Source organism: Microtus ochrogaster, chromosome 18, assembly GCF_000317375.1.
Source record: "Microtus ochrogaster isolate Prairie Vole_2 chromosome 18, MicOch1.0, whole genome shotgun sequence".
Classification (NCBI taxonomy): Eukaryota; Metazoa; Chordata; class Mammalia; order Rodentia; family Cricetidae; genus Microtus; species Microtus ochrogaster.
Window position 1 is genome coordinate 43321032 of NC_022020.1, and position 5059 is coordinate 43326090.

Here is a 5059-nt window from a genome sequence, read left to right on the forward strand (position 1 = left end):
GTCCTTGCCTGTGTGTGCCTTTGTGTGCGTGTATGCCTGTGTATATGAATAAAGAAGAGGAGACAATAGTAGAGGCATGTTGTTGTTACCGGCTCTAAGAAAAGCTCTCAACCTAGAGTTGCTCTTTCTGCTGCAGCTTGTCTGCTGTGGTGACATGGATGGTCACTTTGAAGATCCCTACTTCCAGGTTTTTGTGTTATTTTTTGTCATTACATTCCTAGTTCCAGGTTATTTGTAGTTTCACGTTATAGCATTTTCTCCTTTTCGATCACTGTGGACTCTAACGCAGGCCTATGAGGGCAAGATCTAACCCAGTGGAACAGTTCATGTTTGCTCGAACTAATCCTATATTATCTTTCACAGGTTGTCGAATTCTATATTGTCTCTTATAGCTTACACGAATTCATCTTTCCTCCTTGGTAGGGGAAGAGGGGGTTTCAGGTTGCTTTGTCATCTGATATCTATGCTCCTGCAGATAATTTACAGGCCACACAGTTGCTACCTTCTGTGTTTTGCATCTCAGTGGCAGTGTGACCTTCAGCAGCTGCTGAGCCTCTAAGTAGGGCAGAGGAGGCCGTTATAGAAAAGAAACAACACGTGGCTTCCCAAACGGCATGAAACCTATCTATTGTGACTAGATGAATTACATATTCATGAACATTGAGAAATGAAGACCGTTTCCCTTGCCAAGCACTCAACCTTGGCTGAGCACAGCGCCTGGCAAACAAGGCAAAGCTCTGGCATTCTCATCTGTTTACCTGGCCGGTCAGCATGTGCTGCATGATTAGCGACTTCTGCAACATGTTTTGGGAGGAAAGCTGGGTAGGGACATGCATTTCCAAAGACAACTGAATTCCATCGTTATTGTAATTTTATTTGATATCGGCCAGTGTTTATCGACTAGTCACTGCTCTCAAATTATCCTAACAAAATTGTAGAACTGTATTATTGGGGACGGAATTTACTGGTTACAAAGAAAGTCTCTACACAAATACCATGAAGATCTTCCTTCAGCCCATTAAGTAGACTGTTTAGTTGTTGCATGTTACAACTACTTAGCAAGATGATGAATTTTGGTGATTCTATTTCTTTCTAATTCCTGTTAGCAGAGAATTATGGAAACCCTCCCTAGTCTACCAATGGGAAAACTGAAGCCAGAGGTGTTTAGTGACCTCCCTGGGGACATTATTAGTGGAAGAGCTAGGGTGAACACTGCTGCACTACTCTCTCTTAACTCTTAGTTCATATTTATTCCATCAGAATGCCACACTCATGTGACTTTAATGTTAGTTTTACAATGTCAAGACTAGATGACCCAAAATAATTGGACTTTTAAAATGGGGTATTGGGTTCTGTTCAAGGTCATCAGAGCTCCCTATTCCCCCTGTCTTTAGCTTATCCCCCTTCTCTATCAAAGCCTCTCCATCTTATTGTCTTCTGTTGATCAACTGAGTATAATGGCTCCTTACAACCATAACTTTTACAACTCTTCCCATGTTCCTCTACTGTAGATGTTGGAAAGAGGCTCCATTGTAGCTAGGTTTCTGGATGTGACTTTGGGCTCTTCTAAGCAGCTGCGTTCTCACAAGACAAATTCAGACCCGAAATAAATAGTGAGACCAAGGATAATCTGTTAGCCTTTATTCCCACTTTCCACTCCTAAAGGAGAAAGTAACGTTACAACCCATGGAGCGTTGTAAACAAAATGTGTTCCCAGGGACCACTGGGTGCACTGGCAAACATCTTGATCCCCAGGCCTCCTGAAGATGCCATAGAAGGCAGCTGTCATTGCGGTTGCTGTTCTTAAGTATTGTTTGAGGACTCACTTCTTCAGAGTCCTAACAGAGGCTGCTGCTTCTGCTCTTAGATTTCATTAGCATTTAATTCACTAAATCCCTTTCTATTGAAATTTGCTGGCTTTCTCAGAGCTGTTACATGGTCATGACTGATCACCTGTCAGCCCACAACACCCTGAGTTGTCAGTCTGTGATCTAACATATACTTGTGCCTTTAAAGACTGACCCCAGTCTCTCACACCCAGCCTACAGGGTTATTTGTCTTAGTCCTGCTGTAGCTCGGATTATGCCTAGCATAAGCAATTCACTTTTTTCTTTTGAAAAAGTGAATGAATGACTAAATGTCTAGGTACAAACATTCTGTGATGCTTATTTCAGGTGAGAATGAAAAACTTGGTAAAAAGTAATTGCAATTCATATATATACATATATATATATATGCTATTAGCATATTTTATATAACAAAATGTGGAATGGCACGTACTTTAAGTCTGATATTAATCATTACTTCTTACTTAAACAGTCAACTGGGATTTGCTGCTTGGCAGTTAAATATTTTGCTGTCCCTGGAAGACTAGAAATGTGCGTTGATGAATGTGAGCCTCTTCTCTCGGCTCTGCCTCTTACTCATTCTGTTTCTTCCTGAACAAATTTTGAACAGGTGTTACTAGACGCCTCATTAACTGCACAGAGCCGTGGAAACCATGGGTAAGATGATTCCTTTCCAGAAAGTAAGCCTTGCATTCTTTAAACACTGCACTGGACCAAAGGCATTGTGATTCATCTGGTGTTGCCACTGGCGACAGATTCTGGCTTCAGATGCCAAGAGCTTTTGAATTGATGTTATGTCTTACCATTTTTTCTGATCCCACTTTCTTGTCATTATTCAGTATGCTCTATGTCATTTATCTGTATGTTTATATGTTCAATTTTCCCATTAATATTCATTAAGTGCCTACAGGTTGCATTGTAAACACACACACACACACACACACATACACACACACACTTCTTTTAAGGGCTCATTTGCAACTCATTTAATTCTTTTTTTATTTTGAGGATGGGTCTCAGTTATAGATCAGGCTAGTGCTGAGGTCACTGGGTACCCCAGGCTGGTCTCAAGCTTTTGTGATCCTCCCAAGCACTCCCCAGCCTCTTAGTATGGAACTACAAGTATGAGCCACCACCACACCCAGCTCATTCATCTGTTATCACTAAAACTTCCTGAGCTCTCGAGGTTAGTCACTAACATTCTCATCTTATTAGGGGGATTTGAGAGCATAGAAAGGGGTCTCCTGAAGGTCATATAGCAGAGTTGGACCTTCACTGATATCAACTGATGTGTAACCTTAGTTTCGGTGTTTGTTCGCATACCCTGTTTTCTACGGTAACACTAAGATGGAGACAATAAACAGATATCGTGTCATTAGGACTGTGTACCAGTGTATTACATCCATGTTGACAGCAGAAGGTGTGTCTTGAAGAGAGTTAGAAAATCCTTCAACTTGATTACGAAAGATATTTCTGCATAAAACGCCCACACAGAACACAGGCAAACCTAATCTGGTGATGAGCATTCTCTTTGGAATTAACAAAGTCACTGCAGCAATCAGGAGAGGTCACACACCTACAGCTCTCTGACTTGACCAGATGGCATTTATGGGACAACACATCTAAGCAGGAGCAGCCAGGAGAAGGGGATGGGAATGGGACAAACTCTCTAGAAACTCAAGCAAATGGGCATTGACTTAAGGGTTTAAAGAGGATAGAGGTTGTCTTAGTTAGGGCCACTATTGCTGGGATCTAAAGGCAACGTGGAGAGGAAAGGTCTTATTTGGCTTACATATCCTGAATCACAATCCACGGAGGGAAGACAAGGCAGGAAGTCAACCTGGGTGGGAACCTGCAGGGAAGAGCTGCTACAGAGACCATGGAGGGGTGCTACTTACTGGCTTGCTCTCCCTGCTCTCTTATAGAACCCAGGACCACCAGCCTAGGGATATTCCCACCCACAATGGACTGAGCCCTTCCCTTTCAACTACCAATTAAGAAAATGCCTTAAAGGCTTGCCTGCCTACAGCCTGACCTTCTGGAGGCATTTTTCAATGGAGGTTCCCTCCTCTCAGATGACTTTAACCTGTCAAGCTGACCTATAACTATGGAGGACAGGGAGATGATGGGAGATAGGATAGTGTGCCTTGTTTCTTTGTGATAGCAGAGAGTAACATAACCCAGTAGTAGATAGAACTACAGGGAAGGAGAGCATGCTTTCTGACAGTCCCAGCCGTCTAAAAACGAAGTGGGATTGTACTGGAAGGTCACTAGCTCTTTGTCATTAGAGATACTTAAAAAAGATGGCCACGTATCACAAGTATGATTCTGAAGCCACCCACGTGGGGAGTGTAGATAGCTATCAAGTTGTCTGGCTAGCACATGTTGTGTGGAGCAGCAGCCTGCACTCAAGAAATCTGATATTGAATCCAGAGAAGCTTTTTTTCAGTAAACTGCTGGACCAGAGCAGCAGGCTCCATAGTGGAAGGGAGAAAAGAAATGTCGTCTCTTGTGTACTTCACTGAGGTGGCTGACCATGGCCACAACCAAAGCTGACTCTAAACTGGAATTCAATTGGGAAGCCAGCCCCAGCCTTAACACCAGAAGGCATAGCTTTCTATGGGTGTTTGCCTCCCCTTTTGTTAATCTTGCAGGTCACTCTGGACCTTTGGGCTGAGGCCTGCCAGTTTCAGGACAGCTTCTGTGCATGGTGGCAGGCACCATCTCCAGGGGTAGGTAGCGGTCATCTCAGAGATATTCATGTCCTCGTTCATCATGTACCAATAGATATGTCTCCAGGCAAATGGCTCCTTCACGTATAGTCTCAAGACTTCAAGACTGCATGGCCTTCATTATATGAAGGTTGGGCCTATTCTTGTCTGCCTGCTCAGGGTATTTGGACATATGGACGTCTTTCTTAGTAACCATCATTCCTTCCTTAAAAAGAAGTTCGTAGATGGCAATCTGGTTCTTCTTAGGCATCAACATCACCGAGGCTGCAGGGTTCAAGGCACAGGCTAGAAAGGGACCTTTCTGATGATTTTAATGCAGGCATAACGGTTTCATCTTTTGCTGTGTCACAAGAGGGTTGTGGATCATACCGGGATAAGTTAAAGCAGTCAAAGTTGTATTACAGTTTGTTTGACAAATAGCATGTAAATTATGCTATTTTCCTATGTGACAATTGGCTATTGGTAGTAGGCATATTAAAA

General features: G+C 42.9%; 1 pseudogene; it reads right to left on the minus strand.

Annotated features, from left to right (window-relative positions):
• Window positions 1–4365: 4365 nt before the first annotated feature.
• Window positions 4366–4835, minus strand: LOC101989102 (annotated as a pseudogene).
• Window positions 4836–5059: the final 224 nt, after the last annotated feature.